This window comes from Atractosteus spatula, chromosome 10 (assembly GCF_055471065.1).
Source record: "Atractosteus spatula isolate fAtrSpa1 chromosome 10, fAtrSpa1.hap1, whole genome shotgun sequence".
In the NCBI taxonomy this organism is placed as follows: Eukaryota; Metazoa; Chordata; class Actinopteri; order Semionotiformes; family Lepisosteidae; genus Atractosteus; species Atractosteus spatula.
This window is the reverse complement of record NC_142715.1, coordinates 468047-488853: the sequence shown is the minus strand read 5'-3', so window position 1 is coordinate 488853 and position 20807 is coordinate 468047. Positions and strand designations below refer to the sequence as shown.

The window sequence follows — 20807 nt, the reverse complement described above, 5'->3', positions numbered from 1 at the left end:
TGAAACGTTCCTAAAATGTATAACATAACAAAATTAAAGACTTAAAGAGTTAAATTAAAGATCTTTCCACTTGTACTGTATGTCATCGGAAAGTTTCTGCTTTGTGTAAGGATGGTATCAAAAAGTAATCTTAAGTGGTGAGAAAGCTGTGCTCAATGCATTTAAGGGACTTAAAAGTAAAAGGAGATGCTTCATATTGCTTGACTAATTTTAAAAACTAAGTTATAAATGCAGACGCTCCCTCGGTGCCGTGCCGGGTGTAAATATCAAAATATACATTCGTCCTGGGCAGAGGCCGAAGAGCGCCCGGCTGGGGTGCGCAGGGAAGAGCAGGACAGGAGTGAAAGTGGTCAGGGCGGGGTTTAGGAAGGCGTACAGTCTGGGCATGTATAGATTACACTTTTCTAAAACGTATTTGAAAAATAAAAACGATTACAATCTAATCCTTCCACGTTTGATCCCAAAATCCCAAGAAAAATAAATCTAAACGGGTAGAAAGCTATGCTGAAAGTTTATTAAGATACTTAGAAGACAAAGATACTGTATCAATTTATGTTGCATTAGTCTGATTATGATTAAAAAAAACATAATTAAACACGTGTTTGCGATTTAAATCAAAACAGGATTTAAATCAATATAAATGTTTATATTGTAACGCATACTGTCCAGCCTCCATTTCTCTATAAAAATTTACTCTATTACACACACACAATAGAAGCAGGAAGCAGAAGCAGAGACCGTTGTCAGAAGGGAAGAAGGTGACTATTCATTGTTATCAAAAATGACTTAGAATCAATCATGTTGTGATCCACCTTTTGCCCATCAGTCAAGAGAAGGAGGGATTGAATGTGCAGTGTGTCGGCACAGAGGGGACAGCCAGAGCCAACCGCTACTCTGCTCTTCCGTTTCACAATTTTGGGACTGGGGGTGAACCACATCCATAAATTTTGACTGGTCCAGAGGCAAAAGAGCTTTGCATTCTCCAGGAAAACATAGGTATGGTAAATTGGAGATTCTCAGAACTTTCTTTGTATGATTGGAAACCGATACATGATAGGATAAACAAAATGCTTCAAAGAAAGAGGTGCTATTTCTCTCTGGTTTTAGTCTGTGCAGCAATAAAACAATCAGATTAAACAAGAGAGAGTGCGACATTACTTTTCGTCAATGAAAAAATAGTCTTTTCATGTTTATTTAAGTGTCCTTCTTTCGTTTGGATTGCATTAAACAACTCGGGAGTTATTGTTATGATTACTCTATTATCGAATCCTCAACTCGTTCACTTTTTGTTATTTTGGGAACATTTTGACATGTTGCTTTTAGCCGTGGATTCTGTTGAATTCACTCAGTTTGTAATGTAGGGTGTAGGGTAAGTTAAACTTTGATACAGGACAAATGTATTTCCCGCAAGCTGTACTGTAGTAGCATTAAAAGTATACAACATGACACTGTATGCATGTGGCACATATTTGTTCAACTTAAGAAAAAACAGGACATTTGATTGCTGATTGCCTTATGTTAAAGGCCAACAATGACACCAGAAAACTGAAAGTTCTTTCACCTCCCCAAGTAGAACTGTCTAATCTACATAAACACAGTGGGGTGTAACACCTAGCCTAGACTTTGTGAGAAGTATGGAGCTGCATTGCATTAAAATGTCTGCAATGGAATATACATAGTAGGCAAAAGTTAATTTCAAGCTGAAAAGAAAAGACTCAACATGTCTCCTCTATACGTCTTCCATTTAGACCATCCAATCATTTATTATTAATATCTTCCATATCTCATTAAAATCAGAAAGTTTCTTACAAGTGTAAATCCAACTATTTTCTAATCGCTTTATCCAGGACAGCTAACAGTTTCACCAATAGTATTTGGTAACTTTTTACGATTGTCAGACTTCAGAATGCTTCAACTGATGCTTAAAGATATGACATAATGCGTACTGTGTTAAAGAACATCTTTACACTTGTGAAAAGATTTGCACGTGCAGTTTATTCTTATCTGTGTGAAAACAGGAAATATAAATGGAGTTTCAGAAAGCAAACAGAGGTCTGGAACACCATATCTCAGATGTTTAATAAATTGAAGTTTGTGAAAACAGTGACAAATCACCCCCAAACAAAATACAATTTTAGAATACAAGCAGTTTGAAATTATTGTTGTTATTAATAAATCACTTAACTTTGAACATCTTGCGATATTTAGAAATAGCAACAAATCAATATAATTTACTATTTTAGTTTTTCAAAGAAATGTTTTTGTTAAAGGAAAACTCATGCCAGGAGCTGGGTTCAAACAAAGCTAAAGCTGAAAAGGGCAGGCAAAATGTTTAAGTAATCATGGGTGAACGAGACAAATTGATGCAGATGTTTAGAAAGAAAGTGGACTATGGTAATATTTTGAGCTTACAGCCTATCCAATATTATTCTTTATTAATCTTTCATATCACATTAAAATGAATGTTGTTTTTAAATGTAAGAGAATACACAACGCGTGTCCTCTATAACACTTCAGTGTACTTTTTAATCAGTTTAATTTTTAACAATGTTATACAAAGCTTAAAATTATTAAATTGTATGTACCGTTTAGACTGTTAAATTGTGTACTTGACAAAAGATTGTCCCTCAGTATTGACAGGGATTCAAAACCAAACATTTTCTAGCAACAGTGCAAATGCTGCACATGAGACATTAAGCTTTCATACAGATGCAGCCATTCAAAGTGCGCGTCACAGACACGTACCGCAGGTGGCGTCGCTCAGTGTGACGCAAGATGACGCGTGGCACCGCAGTACGTGATTGGTTGACCAACAGGGGCACTCGTGGTCCGTTGGTCTGTCGTAGAAAGACTTACAGTAAACGTCTTTGCTGTGCCCGTTGTAGATATTGAATTTTACCACTGAAGGGAAATCTTAGTAGCTGAGCATAAAAAGAATAGGAGCATACTGTAACGCGTGTGAAGGCCATAAACGATATTAATTTTGGAACTTAAACATACAGTATATGGCTGGTCTCGGTACTTTAAAGAAAACATACACACCAGTATTCCATTTCTCCCTAAACATTTTAAGCATCGAAGTCTTTAACTAACGCGATACCGGAGTCAACAAGCATACTTTTAGAATTTGATTAAAAGGGAATATAATATGGAATCGCGTATCTCAAGAAATTAATAACGATATAATTATATTCATGTTGCAAAAGAACTGCAACGGACATAAAAACTCCCTTGCTTTTAACAGAGCGTTCCATAATTTCTAACTACGAAAATGCCAGGTGAAAGGATTTGTAAACATATTTTGTTAAAGCAAGTCAGTTTTTTCCGCAACACATAAAAGACATTTTTCCAAGAAAGGAAAGGACACTTAGCCTTTGTCACTAATGAAACCACTAAATAAAGACATAAATATAGAAATCTTAAGATTTGTTTTATTTAATGTTGGTAGCAGGATGAACTGTCAGAGTGTATATTTTGTCGCACAGTTGCTGCAAGATGTTAACAGTGAAAAAGGTATTTAGAAATGAGTTATTTCAAGATGAAAATTTTCAGAATAATTGCAAATCTAGCAGGATAGAGAAAGGCAGCGACCTTAATCAAGCCCAAATCACAATTGAACCCATTCAGAGCCTACATTACATTTTAGCGTTTCATTCTGAGCAGAAGACCCTCACACCTGAAGAAGGGGGAGGTGTTTTTCGCTGGAAATCTCGCCTGCTTCTACTTTACAACTGGAGTGCTGGCTGTGACGAATTAAACCGGTATTACAGGTTTCAATCACAGACCATGTGACATGGGAGTCAGGAAACTAACACACAGCGCCACCGGATTTGATAACGCTATAAAAACGCTATAAAATAATGTGACTTGGCACAGAACAAGTTTACAGCACAGTACAAAAATGCTGACCATGACTTAAGAAGCATAAATTGCCTTACACTCAATTTAAACACAAGCTGTCTTTAGCCCTCTAAGCTGGTTCATACAGAAATGTAGAGATCCAGGCTCAGAACACACAGCTTCATTAGCGAATACATATGCAGGACAACTAGAGAAGACGTTTTACAGAGGATGGATTTTTAGAAACATCCCATCAGTGACATCACTGAAGTCAACTCCTAGGTACTGTAACTGTCGTGTGGATAGTTTCACAAGAATCAGACAAAGGTTTAAGCATCGCTTGTTCTAGATAAAACTGCAAAAAAAAACAACAACCCATAATGTACTTCTTTGCGGCTCTGTTTGCCCAAATCATATATTCACAACGTGAAATTAGAAAATAATATTACGTAACCAAAATCCGCAATATGGAAACAGAACCTGTGTAATTGTTGATAGATGATGTACTCGTAACATTTTTTCAAGACGAACTACAACATTTAAAAAATGACTTGTATGTACTTGATATCTCTAATCAATCCACGGGTCCCAGCACGAAATGAAACTAAAACGCATACCGTTTCGCGCTTCTTATTAGTTGCTCAAAAGTAATTTGACCGTATGAAATGCATAATATAAACCTAGAAACATATACGTGAGCAGTATTTACGTAGTATCGGTGTCAAGACATACCTCTCAAATACTGTAAATCAAGTTAAAAATATCTCAAGACCGATTCTGGTCATAATGAAACCATGTTTCGTGTATGTTTTCTTTAAAGTACCGAGACCAGCCATATACTGTATGTTTATGTTACAAAATTAATATCGTTTATGGCCTTCACACGTGTTGCAGTATGCTCCTATTCTTTTTATGCTCAGGCACTAAGATTTCCCTTCAGTGGTAAAATTCCATATAAATATTCAATACTTAAACGGGCACAGTTAAGACATTAAATATACATATACATATACATACTGTATACAGTACAGTTTGCATACGGTAATATGTTTATGTTCCTAAATCAATCTCTTTTATGAGCATGTGTAAGGCATGGTGAATCGATTCTCAAAAATTACTGTACTTTGCATGATTGGAAAAAAATGCGTGATTGCGAAATGCTGTGGTGTTACTTTTACAAAGACGGTCAATGAAAAAAAGAATGTGGACCAGGGCAATACTTTGAGTTTACAGCTTGTCCAAGGTCATTTATCATTAATACTATTATTAATATCTTCGTTAAAGACTTTGATGGCTACAGCTGAAACATGAGAGGTTGAGCTTTATTAGCTCCACCTTGCGGAAATTCCGGATACTATTATTTTGCTAGCGGTATTTACCGGTAACTTGCGGTATTTACCGGTAACTTGTGGTAGACTGCGTACAGCATACCGGAAAATAATGCGGTATCGCCCGCACATTTTGAATGGCTGCATCTGTAGCTCCGCCTGGCAGTTTTACAAGATATTTCACCCTACTTTGATACATCATGCGGTATCCTACAGTTCTTTGCAGAACAAGCACTGCTATTTACTGCAGCATACCTTGCACATTTTGAATGGTTGGATCTGTAGTTCTACTCAGTTTGGTGTATTCTTGATAAACCAAACTGGTGCCCTCCCTCCAACTCACCATTCCTCCCTTATGGTAGTGTATGCAGAGAAACCCATGTATATAAACCCATAGGGTCAATTGCAATGGACATCCCAAGTTAAAACACAGCCGCGTGCTAAGTTAGTATGGTACATTCTGGAGATCATCTCCCACTCCGAGTTCAATTGCAGCAAAAACATGTGGAACAAAGATGGAGCTCAGCTCAACTTGTGCTTTATCCTGTTCCAAGGGCTCGGCCTTGTTGTACTAATTAGACTGAACTGCAGGGGACTGTGCATCAGAACACTTCTGATTAGTAGGATAATACGTAGGCCACATTAATATACAATTACTTTTCTGTTTCTTATTTATATTCAAACTAAATTTCCTGACAAATCAGTTAGTTTTTAAGTTAAGAATTGCATTTAGGCTACAATTCACCTGATGAGGCTACACCGTTATTAAATGAGATACCCAATTGTAATTAGTCATGAAACAAATGAGAACCGCAGCTGTGCATTTGAAATTAAACACTACTGTATTATTGCAGCATTAATTTTGTTTAACACTCCAGATGAATAAGTGGACACATCGTTATAGCTAAATCGTTACAAAACACCCGACCAATAACCAGTAAAGTTAAGTTTAATTTTTAACAGAACTGGAAATTAAACTTGTGCAAAAAAACAAAAAAAAACAATTGTTCCTCTGACCTTCTAAGCAATTTTTTAAGGCAATACATTTCTTTAGCAGGGTGTGCCTTGTGCTTACTTTTCAGAAGTTTGATTTTCTCTCTCTCCTGTATCAGTAGGAGCATACATTTCAAATTAAGTTATTTTTTAGTCAGTTCCAATGTCTTCCTTTCAGTTCAGCTCAACTTGTGCTTAATAAACATTTGGAACAAAGTTGGAGCTCAGCTCATTTTGTGCTTAATCCAGTTCCCAGGGCTCAGCATTGTTGTTGTACTATTTAGCCCGAATTGCAGGGGACTGTGCATCAGCACATTTCATCTGATTAGTAGGTTAATTCATAGGCCACGCTAATTACTTTGTCTCTTGTTTAAAATTAGTCAGGAAATTTAGTTTAAATATAGTTTTTAAATGTAAGAATTGCATTGAGGCTACAATTCACCAAATGAGGGATACTCAATTGCAATTAGTCACAAAACAAATGAGAACTGCAGCTGTGGGCTTGAGACAGGACACTACTGTATTAATTTGACATTAATTTATTTTTAACAGAACTTTACTGAAAATTAAACTTATAAAACTACCTGAGCAAATAAATACAACAATTGTTGTTCCTCTGACCTTCTCAGAATCAGTTATAACATCTTCCTTTCAAAGTGGGGAAGTGCTTGCTGGCAAGTTGTTTTGCTAACTCATGCTTATCCTTTATAACAGTATCTTCTGACACCTCTGCACAATCCAACAACATTACAAGACCAGCACTATAACAGGAGTCATAAAAACACAAGAAGCCACATTGAACGAGCTTTCAGAATTGTAAAACAACGCTTTGCTTTTCTGTCATTTGGTTTGCATACCAGTCCATCAAGAGCTAGCACAACCCTGGCTGTTTCAACACAGTCATTGGATCACAGCCACAGGACAGAAAAGGGACTGTAAACCATCATAAATCACTTTTAAGATGCTGAGTTTTTTTCCTTTAACATGCTTGGGTGCCACCTATTTCCTCCTCATCCCTGCTTTCCTCTGAATACGGAAACCCACAAATACGGAGACCCATCACTAAAATATTTAACAAATCTATTCAGTTGACTCCTCGATTTTATAGAACACATTAAAGCCTCACGCTACATTTATATAAATAAAAGCTTAGGTTCTGTTCTCTTCACTCCCTAGCACCTTAAACTTCACAGCTACTAGTAATGATTAACATTCAACATAATTAGTAAATGTCACTTTTGTAAATACACACATTAATCAACTTCATTATGAATAAATGTGGTATGAGTGTTAAGCAATTTTAATTAAATATTACAATGTTTTCAAGCGACAGATGCATAAATTCAGTACGTGGTAACAATATTATTTCCACTATATTCTGGAGCCTTCTAATGCGATTCTTCGTTACACCAAGTATGGTACTACGTTGCTCAAGCCATATTAAGAGGTGGTTTAAAATAATTCACTAGTTTAGTCACTTCTAGGGGACAACAACTATTACTTTGTGTGCGTCGCAATTGAGAACAGGTAAAGTATAGTGCTGTGGACTAAGCACAGCAGCAACGTTCGTTACAATTGGACTTAAAGTGGAGCACAACTTCAGACCACAGATGTGTACTAAACACGGGTTGAATGCCTGTTAGTACTTCACTTTCAGTTTGTTGCAATTAACCCCTAGACTTTGCCCTACTAAGGTCTAAATCAAGCTCAAGCAGAGACAACCCATTAATGGCTTTCATAACTTCCATTAGTCTCCACCTCTGTCTTCCCTAACTCATTCTTGATCTTTCTAAACTAGGCATTTAACTGAAATTCAGCCAAACGATACTGTTTAGTCTGAGAAAAAAATATAATAAGCGCTATTCCTGACAGCCTGAAAAGAAACACAGATTCCTATAGCCTCAACTGAGCAAAAGAGTCAGTTCCAGCACCTTCTGAAGTATTATTAAAAAAAAATACTACGCTTTTAAAATCTCCAGCACTGGCTGGAGAGGCTGTGTGTGTCCGGGCTCAGCGGTTATATTGGAGAGAACTCAACGCGCAGTAGATGTGATTCATTGCTCTGCGCTGCCCGTGCGGAATGCGCGTCTCCTCCCTCCACGCCACCGCCTCGCTAAACCGCCTTCATACTCCCCAGCGGCAATATCATCTCCATTTATTACATTTATTCTTCCCTCTTACCCCAGAAAACTCCTGGGACGTTTCTGTGAACCGGTAAAGCTCTCTCTGTTGGTGGTCACAAGTAGAAACAATGCACGAGCTGAAAGCAGGAAGTCAAGCACTCCTCCCTCACTGTACGAGCATATTTGGGTTCTGACTTCCGAAAACTCCTAAAAGTGAATTTCCAGAAAGCCATGTTAAAGTCTCCCATCCGTTCGTTTCAAATACATAAATAAGATGAGTTTGGGTATATTTCTGATGTATTTTAATAGTTTGGCACTGTACCTTGTTAAATATGTTACAAGTAAAGTTTATCAACTTCACTTTCATGCGAGGTTTTGCGTGGAAACAAAAACATTATATGATATCTGTAACACACGTGAAGAGTGAATCTGAATTAATCAGAATGCCTCGCTGCACCAGAATTGTTATTTACGTATTTTAAAAATACATCTGGTGCATCTGAAGACAGAATAAAACCCAGAACTGTAAAAGGACGACAGACCATTAAACTGTCTGGTGATATTGCTGCACGGGGCGCAAGATCACAATAAAACACGTTATTGTAAAAAATGTTTACATTCGTGAATGAGTATTTTTTTTAATTATACCAAATGTCCGTTAAATAATGAATTACGTTTATCAGACCATAAACACTATTATATGAAAAAAACATTTACTATATATGCATTTAACTTGCTTTTTTAAAAAAAACATGACAATACGGTAGATGAAAATTGTTGTTCAGCGCTCTTGTATTAAATATACTCTACCAGCCTTTTAAGTCATGTGTCAGAAATAAAGTGTAAAAAAATTCGCTAAATCAAACAAAACACTAGCCCTACGAAAAAGAAAAAAATGTGTTTATCCTGCAATTTTATCTTGCTGAAACGTTTTTTTTTCTGTGGCACTAACGGGCTAACGGTTAGGATTCCTGGTTTCCTGATTACATAGAAATGTGTCTCTCTTGACTTACGGTGTCCAAATGATCAGTTCAGTGTAGAAAAGAGCAGCGTAAAACCCAGTCAGGCGTGCAAAACGTATAAATGAAAGAGATCGCTTTGTTTCTGCCCGCTTTCTCACTGAAGCCCTTTGGTGTGTTAATAGAAGGTTATAACCGCTACACTGCGCGATGTGGGGAGGAGTGACTTGCAAGCAGAGTTGACCTTTGAGAAAGGACTCGTCTCGGGAATATATTTCCACATTTTGAAGAGATTTTCTCCATTTCTGTAGCCTGATTTCCACTACTGCTAGAGAGCTGTAGAATCTGGAATCACCTATCCAGCTCTGGGAACAGTGTGTAGATGACAGGTTTGTGACTTTCTCATGAGCACGGTATATGAATCCATCAGATTAAAGACACTGTGAGCATTTGAATAAAATTAAGGATAGTCTGTCCCAGCTCGCCGCGATGGTATAGTGGTCAGTACTTTGTGCTGTGACCGCAATACCCGCGCTTTGAATCCGGGTGACAGCAGCCCAAGACAAGAGAGTTTCCTTTGTCTATGTTATTTCAGTGAAGGGGGGGCATGCGTGTACAGCGAACGATCATCGAGTTGATGTGTTGCCCCATATAAGCAATGTGAACCAACACTGCTTTACAAAGGAGCACGGTCTGATCTTATAGTTGATAATCTGGAGACCAGACCGATCTCTTCTATGACGAGAAGAAAAGGTCAGGAGCCGCAGTATTTAATATAAATAAGAGATTTCATTTTTTCTGTGGCGCAACTAGTACCAAACACTTAATCTCGGGGTTGTAAATTCGAGCTCCACGCTGGTAAGAAATCATATAGGTTATGATAAATTTACTTTTTTAAATAAAAAGTAATATTATAAAACTTTCCCGATACCAGTTTGCAAGTGACATGTTCTTTATAAAAATAATCTTTAGTATGGGATCAATAACCGCGCCAGAACAAATATTGGAAAGAAATCGCCTGTCACTAAGGAATTTGTAGAGACATAATCAGAAAACCTACATATAGGAAATGTTAGTTACTTTGTATGTGCTTTAGCGTTTTCTTTTATATACCGAAAAAAAGTTCAAGGCGTTCTAGTCGCTGTACTCCTCGTAGATTATCTCAACGAAATCACAATACAGTACAGGACACGCAGTGAGGAGCTCACGCAACGAATAGTCTTGAACATGCCAAGCGTAAAGGCACACTGCACATCTGCGAAACATCACATCCTAGTTTAGTTGCAGTGAGATTATAGACTGGAAGCTAGGAAGTCTCAGATCACTTTTTTATTAAATGTTCAAGCAAACCCAAATACCTTTGCAAGAGACATTTCAGAATCCCAGTCAAATCCAGTATGATTGCTGGATCCCTCGAATTCGGCAATATCACAGATCTGCAGTCCACGATTAGAATACTTTAGGTGCGTTGTGTAAGACATACCGCCCAGAGCATTTCTAAGACAGGAAATACATTTCGTTACGAAAAGAGATATACTGTACGTAGAGTGAAATGGTCTGGTACGAGTCCTAAGTTTGAATAGTTCAAAATAGACGAAAAAGGGTAATTACAGACTCTTTCGAAATGTAAGAACATTAAAGCTGTGCGGACCTTATCTTGATTTACCTAGTTTAATCGTTTTCAGAAAGTGTAATTGTATTATTGTATGTACCCTTGACGATTCTACTGATGTTATAAGTGCTCTTGTTTATATTGAGTCTATTTTGTTGTTCAAATAAAAAGTAAAAAAAAAACATTCCGGATGCGTCTGCTGTAAAAATAAAATGATATCAAAGGCGTTGTACGTAGAGTTCTGAAGCCTGTTCCACAGAGGAACAAGCTGAGATGAAAAGTTCGATATTCTACTGACAGGGCTATTCCCGTCAACTCAGTTTCTTTCTGAAACAACGTTTTTCAAGAAAAACTTACACTTTGCAAAATTTGAAATAAAATACTTGCTTAAAACTGCAGATTATTTTTTTCCCAAAAACTGTAAAAGCAGAAAACCGACCCGTTGGACTCTCTGTCGTACCATTGCTCAGTGCGGTCAGGTCGGGACTAAAATGATAGTATGGTGCTGGTTCAAGCACATCTAGGCACGCCTTTCTCACTGTTCCATCGTGAACATCATTAAGAGAAAAAGTGGCATGTAATGTTTAATACATTATTGACCTTATTAATAATTTGAGGGAATATAAATGCTTTGCATGTATCGAATTACAGCACGTAACAACTGAGTACCTGAGTCGATATCACCGGGCAATTTCCAATAACGACCAACATCAGAAACTTCAAGAAAAATAAGATTCCATATCTTGGAATGTAGGGCGGGAGAATTAATTTATACTCCTGTTGCATCTTGAGCTAAACTTTTTTTTTTTTTAAATATGACGCAGATTTGCTCAAGATACTTGTAATCGCCTTAAAGAGAGTTTTCATGAAAACGTACATCGGCTAGCTCTCCACTGTTAATTGACAGAACTTTTGAAGAAACTGTTCTTATATAAGCAACATACAAATTACACATCTTAATGAACATGAAGGGAAATCTATGGAAGCCCGTTTCCGCCAGGGAGTAAAAAAAAACGCGCTATGGTATCTCATTGTATGTCCTTTTTTACTTAAAAAAGGTCTTCTTTAGCTCAGCTGGCAAGACCTGGGTTCGAGCCAATGCGGTGAGGCACGAACTAGGGGGGGAGCTGCGAGGGCACAAGCCCTAGAACCCTAATCTGTTACAATAACAAAAGGACAGACATTGAAATATGGGCTATTTCGAAGTCGCAAATGTGAGATATAAAGTCGGAATTCTGAGTTACTAAGTCGCAATTCTGAGTTGCTAAGTCGGAATTCTGAGATACCATAGCGCGTTTTTTTTTTACTCCCTGGCGGAAACGGGCTTCCATAGAAATCCGGGTTGTGAATAACAACTGTCACTACACACGATTGAGTTCTTGAGGCTGGCACCTAAGACCACTCAGCCATCCTGACAAGCAGTGGAGGATGCCCGTTACTTTGTCAAAGGATTATTAACTACTTTCTTTTCTTATTATTACAGAGATTTTTACATTGCAAGACAATTGACGATTTAAATAAAGGTATGCCGTGGTAAGCAAACCAAGCACGGATGGGGTTTGAGCCCGTGCTCTTCGGTTTACGAAACCGACGCCTTACCACTTGGCCACCGCGCACACAGTTTAATTTTCTTTCCCATCAAGGCTAATACATTTTGAAAATAAATAAAAAAAATCTTTGTGCACAAATTGCAATGGCAGGAGAAGTAAAACAAATATGATTATGATGTACAGTAATTGTTCACTTAGTGAAATACTCACTTTTTTGGCCCACTGAATATAGTTCTTCTGTGGAGCTGGCTTCAGACTCTGCTTATAGCGCCCGTCAAATCAAATAGATATTTTATTTTTACAGGAAGACGCATTCCGAAATGTATCTCTGCAGTTTTAGAAAAGTTTTGAATAGCATATTTTATACAACGCACAAACCGTATTCTAATTGCAGACTGCAGATCTGTGCAGCAATCATACTACATTTCACTGTGATTCTGAAATACGTCTAGCAAACATATTCAGGTTTCCTTGAACTTTTAATAAAAAACGACTTCGCTTTCAATCTCTGATGTCACTGTAAACATCGGACGTGATGTTCCGCAGATGAGCAGTGTGTGCCTTCTTGTCTTATTCAAGTTCACTGGATTTTTGAAACGAAAATACAAACTGGACAGTTTCAGACACATGAAAACTCATAAATGTCACTACAAATGACAAATTTGTCGTGTAAATCCGCCGGGCTGATTTACGTGTCTGACCATCTCTCTCCTCCCTCTTTTGCAGTGAGCACTATTTTTTCATTTTCTTCCCTTGTAGTTTCCTCGCTCTTTTACTGTCCCTTTCTCCCACGGAGAGACGGAAAACATGCCGAAATCGTTTTCACCCTGTGTTTGTGCAACGTCAGTGTGTGAAGGGAAAGTAGTCTACGCGGCTCCAGTGGCGCAATCGGTCAGCGCGCGGTACTTATACAGCAGTGCACAGCGGAGTCATGCCGAGGTTGTGAGTTCGAGCCTCACCTGGAGCAGTGCAGCCTGTCTTTAGCTACTGAAAGCAACTGTCCACTTTAGATACTGCTACTTATAGGTCGTCCTTAACACCTTATCTAACGGGATTGTAGCCTGTTAGGTATTTGCTGGAGATCCGGTCTAAATTAACATCAAAGGAACAGGTAAAGGTTTATTCCACGTCACACCTGAAGAAGGGTCCACGTTGTGTTACCTTCTCTTTTCAGCATGGAATAAACCTATACTTTTTCCTTTGCAGCTGATGCAGGTCACTACTTAATTTCCCATCAGCTGTGGACCCCCTGTTGATCTCTACACAGATAGATGAGAGATATCTTCTTAGACGAGAGGTCTACTGGGACTAAGGGAGCACGATGGGGTACCAAAGACTTGAAAAAGCTCTCGCATTAGATTCTGTTTTTGTTGTTTCCCAGATTTGTTTTTAATGTTATTTTTGTTTTGAAGTTGTTCCGTTAAGTATTTTTTTATTTTATTTTCTGTAGTCGTTAGACTGCTACAGTGATTTACCTAGATTCCCGGAAGGCTTCTCGCATTGTGGTTGTTGTGTTTTTGGGTTACAAGTATTTTTTTTTCTATTGATAGGACCCCACGCATTACTGTGGGACTGGTTAACTTAAGTTCTTACATTGTACCTGAAATTACCACATAAACTACTACTCTGTTTTTCATTTTTTTTAATAAAGGCACAAATTATGTTTTTTTTTCTTGTGGCTGATTGGCAATGTCCCTACAACGGGTCATTGGTACGAACCTGGCTGCTGAAATTTGTTCTCAATTGCAACAAACCTAAAATAACATCTGCTGCCCATTAGATCTTAGATTAGACTGATGTAGGAGACTAACTTAAACCACCTCTTCACAGGGTTTAAGTAACTCAGTAGTGGAACAGTCGATTGCTTTTGAACTGTTCTGAATGTAGTGGAAATAATATAGTCACAAAGTAATGAACAAACAGTATGCACCACTCACTTGAAATATTTAGCTAAAATTGTTTTCTAGACACCACAACTATTCACAATGAATTTGATCAATACATGTCTTTATTAATAAAAGTGTAATTTATTAATAATTAAGATTAATGTAAACCTTTATTAGTAGCTGTATTACCGGTTAATCTGATGAGAATTCAGAACACGAGTCTCTCGCTCAGTAAACACGCTTTATCGTTTACTGAGCTTTCGATGAACGTCTAAGTGAAAGACAAATTCACTATTTTCACTTGTAGTTTAAAGAACACTTTTATCACATGTTCTGCACTCCCGATGGTGTTTAATGGTGCTCTTTCTACACGCCTGATTTGTCTTTACAGAGAGCTGATTTGGAAGCCTCACATATGCAAATGGTGACACTTTATTTTCGCTCCACATAAGAAACTCATAAATCTTTAAATGCTTTCCTCTTCACCTGCAGCACTAGCATTTGTCTACAGTTTGTGGCATCTTTTCAACACAATATATTTAACCATGGACTGAAAGATCAAATGGTTTTGGCAAAAGATAAGGAGATCTCTTGGCCTGTAAGGGATCAAACCCACAACCGTGGAGTTATTAGAACGACAATCAATCCAACTGAGCTACCTGACCACATACACGTGAGGCTCTCTGTGCAGCATCAAATTTAATTTAGAGAATTATTTTTTCCCTCTGAATTTAAACCCTCACAATTATGTGTACTGGCTTTCTGGAAGTGGTGGATATGATGAAGAAGAGATCAGCCTCTGTGATGCAATATCAAGTGACACTGACCTTCTGTTATACTGTTCCCTGCTGCATTTTAACCTACTGGGGAAATACTGGTATCCATGCATGTAAGGTTTCCTCCTTGTCAAATTATTTTCAAGCACATTTTTGTTGTTGAAAATAAACCTTGTGGATTTACATGTTGTGTCCCTCTTCTGTTAGTGTCACCCAAATTGATACATTGTGCTCTGGCGTTTCTTCAGATCATACCATTTTGTACAATACTGTATCATTATTGTAGAACTCATATCATTAAAGAAAATAAGGCTTTTTTTGTATATTTTATTATAATTGTATTTATATGTGGAAATATGTTATTTTAATATCGACATGTAAATGTGAAAAATTATTTCCCCCCTAAAAGCAGGCAGCATAACATTTTCAGCTGACAAAAAAATTATATGAATTTTTAAAGATCTAGACTGAAAGTTTATAAAATATTGTTTTACACTATATGCTGCTGTTTTGGAAGTATACTTATTTTACAGGTGCAACTGTGGTTAACATTTCTGCCATGCAGTGCTGGAGCTCTGTGTTTATTTCCTGACCTGTTGTTCTATCTGAGTGGAGTTTGTATGTTCTCCCCATGTTTGTTTGGAGTTTCCGCCAGGTGCTGCAGTTTCCTCCCACAGTCCAAAAACATTGTGATATCATTTTAGGAAGTGAATTTCATGATCATAAGTTTTCTAATGTCATTTTGTCACACCTGTCAAAGTGTGAATTGTTTGAACTTTCATCTTTCCTGTCATTTGAACCCAGACGCCTTTGTAACAATCTGTAGTTAATATTTCTGCAGTTTTAAGTGAGGTAGCGATGCTGTATATTTCAACAAGCCGTCCCTTCTTGCAGGACGAGGACCCTTAATTTCTCTTGATTTGTAGGGAAATGTAAATAACAGTCAGGATGTCTCATGTTGTGTCTGGATTTGTCCACAGTGGCTTTTCTCCTTTGTGTGGTCCAATGTATACATATTGATAACAAACATTTAAGTTTTCCTTTCCATTGGGGTTGATATTTTCATTGTGAGTTGCCAAGAGCTCCTTCATTTTTAATTGATAGTTTTAACATCATAAATTAGACATTATAAGCACATAAAATGGTTCTAAAAAGTTTCTTGCAAAAAAACTTCAATAAAATTAATAAAAAATTGTTCCCATCAAAAGTGTTACATTCAGAATTTACATCAAAGAATTGTTTAATTTCTTATTTCTGAAACTCAGGTCACAGTGTCAGTGTGGATTCCATCCCTGAACAACCTCACCCACACTGAGTCCCCTGTCTGTAGTCCCCTTTACCTGAAGTGGGGTCTCCCTCAATGTCCCCTGGATCTCTGTATCCATAGGGCGTCTCATCAGAGAGGACTCTCCCTGTGAACAGACGAGCAGGTCAGTAATGGCTCTGACACAGATTGGCCTGTCAGATACCTCTTCTCTCCCAGTCAGTATTTATTTGCTGGTGTGAAATTAGGTTGAAACTAATGACAAAGGTTAGTCCAGGTTGGTACAGGGTGTACTCCTGCATCTTATTTATAATAACTCACCTGACAGCATCTGGACTCTGGGGCACACTCTTTTTCCAAAACTCTCCACCTCTCCATCTTCTCCTTCAATTGTTGCTTCTCCAAAACTCTCCTCCTTTCCTCCTCCTTCTTCAGCTGTTTCTTTACCTCCTTTTAACAAACTCTCCTCCTCTCCTTCTCATCTTTTGCTTGTTTCTTCTCCTGCTTCTCCAACAGTTTCCTCCTCTCCTTCTTCTCCTTTGCTTGTTGCCTCTCCTCCTCTTCCCAAAATCTCCTTCTCTCCTTTTCCTCCTTTGCTCGTTTCTTATTCTCCTCCTACAGCTGATTCCTCCTCTCCTCCTCCTGAGCTCGCCTCCATTCCTCCTTCTCCTTCTGCCTCCTCTCCTCCTCCTGCTGCAGGCGTTTCTCCAGCCCCCGAGCGTAGGCCTTCCACCTCTTCTGTTCCTTCTTCTCCCATCTCACCTCCTGCTTCTGCTGCTCCCTCCTGTTCTCCTCCGCCTCCTGGGCACGTCTCCGCTCCTCCTTGTTCATGGTCCTCCTAATTGCATCTCCTGCCTTGGTGCGTCTCCTCTCCTGCTTCTCCTCAGTCTTCCTCCTCTGCTCCTCCTCCTTTTCCCGTCTCCTCTTCTCCTTCTCCAGCATCTGCCTCCTGTCCTCTCCCTCTTTCTCCCATCTTCTCTCCTGTTTCTCAAACACCTTCCTCCTCTTCTCCTCCACCTTCATCCTCTCCTCCTCCAGCTTCCTCCTCTCCTTCTCCTCCTGCACATCCTGTCTCCGATCCATCAACCACCCTTCCAGCTTCCGCCTCCTCTCCTTATCTCGCTCCTTGGTGTTCAGGGACCGGTGCCTCCCAACCCAGACATTCCTGACTTTCTCCACTGGTGCCCCCTTGCGGCTCCTTCCATCTCTTCAGCTCTGTAGTGTTGCTCTTATCCTCATCAACCCCGGAACAGCACAGCATCTTGGTAAAGGAATAGGAGGAGCTGACCTGCTTTGAGAGAGAGGAGTTAATATAGACATACTGACTGGACACTCCAGTACATTAACACAGCACTGAGAGAGAGGGGTTAATACAGACACACTGACTGGACACTCCAGTACATTAACACTGCACTGAGAGAGAGGGGTTAATACAGACACACTGACTGGACACTACAGTAAAGGTTCATTCCTCACCTCTCCTAGAATCACAGGAGCTACAGGGTCCTCTAGGAGTCTCAGCACCTGTGTTCTGACTTTCAGCAACTCTGGAGGCCTGTCTTCAGGACTTGGACCTTCCTGACTCTCCTGATTCCTCTGCCTCTTCTTCCTCCTTTTCATAGTCTTCTTCACCTCAGTCTTCTCCTGGGAGGTGATGGGAGGGAGGCGAGGGAGGGGTCTGCGGACAGGCAGCTGGCTGGACAGTGGGGCAGTGACCTGGGGCAGGTCAGTGTCAGGATTAGAAGAGGTGGACATGTTGTCCTCTTCATCTTTTTCAGGGCTGACTTGGAAAGCACACCTCTTTGCACTTGGACACTGAAGACAGACACAGGACTTTGCTGTTGGGGTCAGTTCTTCTTATTTTTAATATACCCTCAGTATATGCATTGTGACTGTAATAAGAGTCTGCACAGTTGACTCTACACAAGGACAGAGGGGGCAGCATGGAGCAGTCGGCAGGGAGTTTAATGAGCTCAGCAGTGTCACAGGTGAGTGTAGAGGGAGGGCCCAGGGGCACCGAGGTCCAGGAAAGGAAGGGGTGGACAGCTGGTTCTCTTTGAAAGCCTCGTCCACCTGGATAATGGGCTGTGGAGGCTGAAGACACACAGCAGAGCTTGGTAATGGAGACACCCTTCACTTCTAATTCTGTACACACTATAAGGTCCACATGTACTGAGTTTCACCAGGTGAGTCTGCACAGTTTGTCCAATAAGATCCTGGACAAGTGTGTCTGTACAGTTTTTTTAAGTGTTTGTACAGGGGTGAGTCTATACAGTGTGTTTAATAAGAGCCTAAACAGGTCTGTTTATATAGTGAGTCCTAATAAAAGCCTGTACAGTCTATACAGTCTATACAGTGTGTCCTATAAGAGTCTGTACAGGTGAGTCTGTACAGTGTGTCCAATTAAAGTCCATACAGGTGAGTCTATACAGTGTGTCCCATAAGAGTCTGTACAGGTAACTCCACACAAGGACAGAGGTTCTGTTCGCTTCTCACCTGTCCAGGAAGCTCAGGAGCTCTGACACTCCTTAGTGGAGGGAACTTAATGGGGGCAGCATGGCGCAGTCAACAGGGGTTTCTCTGAGCTCAGCGGGGTCACAGGTGATCGAAGAGGGAGGGCCCAGGGGCGCCAAGATCCATGAGAGGGAGGGATGGACAGCTTGTTTTCTTCAACAGCCTCGCCCACCTGGATGGTGCGTCTCCTGGGCTGTGGAGACTGAAGACACACAGAAGACCTTTCTGTTCCAGCCGAGTCCCACAACAGGTCAAACTGTCCTAAGACTACTACAAAGAGAAAAAATAAACCTGCTATTCACAGACCTCAGCTACAGGGACTCCCAGGTACTTCTGCAGGATGAGGTCGAAGTCAATGTCGGCTGCAGCCTGGTGGAAGCACTTGTTCACCTCGGAGAACTCACACCTGACCTTCGTGTTTTCAAAGTAGGACTTCAGTGTCTCCACCGCCTCTTCGTAGTTGTCCTGCTTCATGATTCCTGTGCCCTGGAAGGGAAAATCCTAGGAAAATGGGGAGAGAGAATCAGGCAAGATGTCCTGACCATGTCTGCAGTCGTCAAACCAAACCTCCATTATATGAGCTTGTGTTGTCTGTTGTCTTCACTGTTTTAATTTTGGGATTTGGTAAAATTTCTTATCATATCCTTTGTGAAACTTCACTAACTCAGTACCAACTCCTGTACCAGAGAGAGAGAACAAAGACAGTGAATCATCATCATCATACCTCCACAGCGCCAGACAGGAGATGCAACCTAGGGGTGGAACTGTGATATTTCTAAAGCCAAAAGAGAGGGGGAGGGGGGGTCACCCCACTGTTAATAGAGCCAATAGAGAGATGGGGTGTCACCCCGCTGTTGCCATCGATGACCAAGAGTCTCACCACCCACTCTATGATGTCCCCTAGTGTTGATCTGTAAGTGGTGTGTCTTTTCGTCACCCACTTGAAATAACAGCAGGCTGGAGTCCCAGCCCAGCTCCTGTCTTTCTCTCCTTGGATCTGGGAGATTTCCAGGTTGAGTGGGGTGACGCAGATATCTTGGAAAGCTGAGGGGTCAGGACAGTCACCCCAGCCCCTGTACCGCCCTGATACCACAGTGCAAGCTGGACAAGGGGGAGGGGTTTCCAGGACTCACCAATCCCACATATGCTGCCTCTGATCCAAACTTGGCCAGGACCTCATCGTACAACTCCAGGCAGTCAAGCTGGATGGAAGACATCGCATTCTGAGCCCAGGTCCGCACCTGGCTCTCCTCAACCTAGAGCAGCCTCTCCAGTTCGACCCACAGGCCCTCCCCGAGCCACCACAGGGCAGCCAGGGCCTTACCTACACTCTTACCAATAGTTACACTATAACTAACACTTACACAAATACTGCCAATATTACAACAGTAACACTGCAATTAAGGCTTACAGTATCATTATTACTAACAATAACACAAACTTAGTAGTACACTAATAATACCAATAATAACAGTAATACTATCAAAAGAACTAACATGACAATGAGTATTAATATTCTGACACTAACACTATGATTATCACTAATATTAACATGAATACTAGCATTAAAACTAAAATTAAAATTAGCTCTATCATCACTAATTCTCACATGAATACTAGTATTCAGTAGTGCTATCATCATTAATACTCACATAGACACACAGACACTACACATACTCATGGACACACACCCACACACATCAAACACTCACAAACACCCACACACCCACAGACACCACATACGCTAATAGTGATAAAAACACAGCACTCACAGATTTCTGTTCGTTGGTCTGGACTCTAGAAAGTTATAAAGTGCTCTAGAAATTTGCAAGCGACTCTGGACCTCAACACCTGTTGATGGGTCACTTCTGTCAGACACAGCATTGGAGCCCAAGCCCACCTACACACATATTCACACACACTGACAGATATACACCCACACATTCACACACATTATGACAT

At 39.8% G+C, this 20807-nt stretch overlaps 1 non-coding gene across 1 annotated transcript; it reads left to right on the top strand.

Annotated features, from left to right (window-relative positions):
- Window positions 1–13278: 13278 nt before the first annotated feature.
- On the top strand, window positions 13279–13372 carry trnai-uau (transfer RNA isoleucine (anticodon UAU)). The gene is made up of 2 exons: window positions 13279–13316; window positions 13337–13372. It is a non-coding gene; the product is annotated as a tRNA-Ile (tRNA).
- Window positions 13373–20807: the final 7435 nt, after the last annotated feature.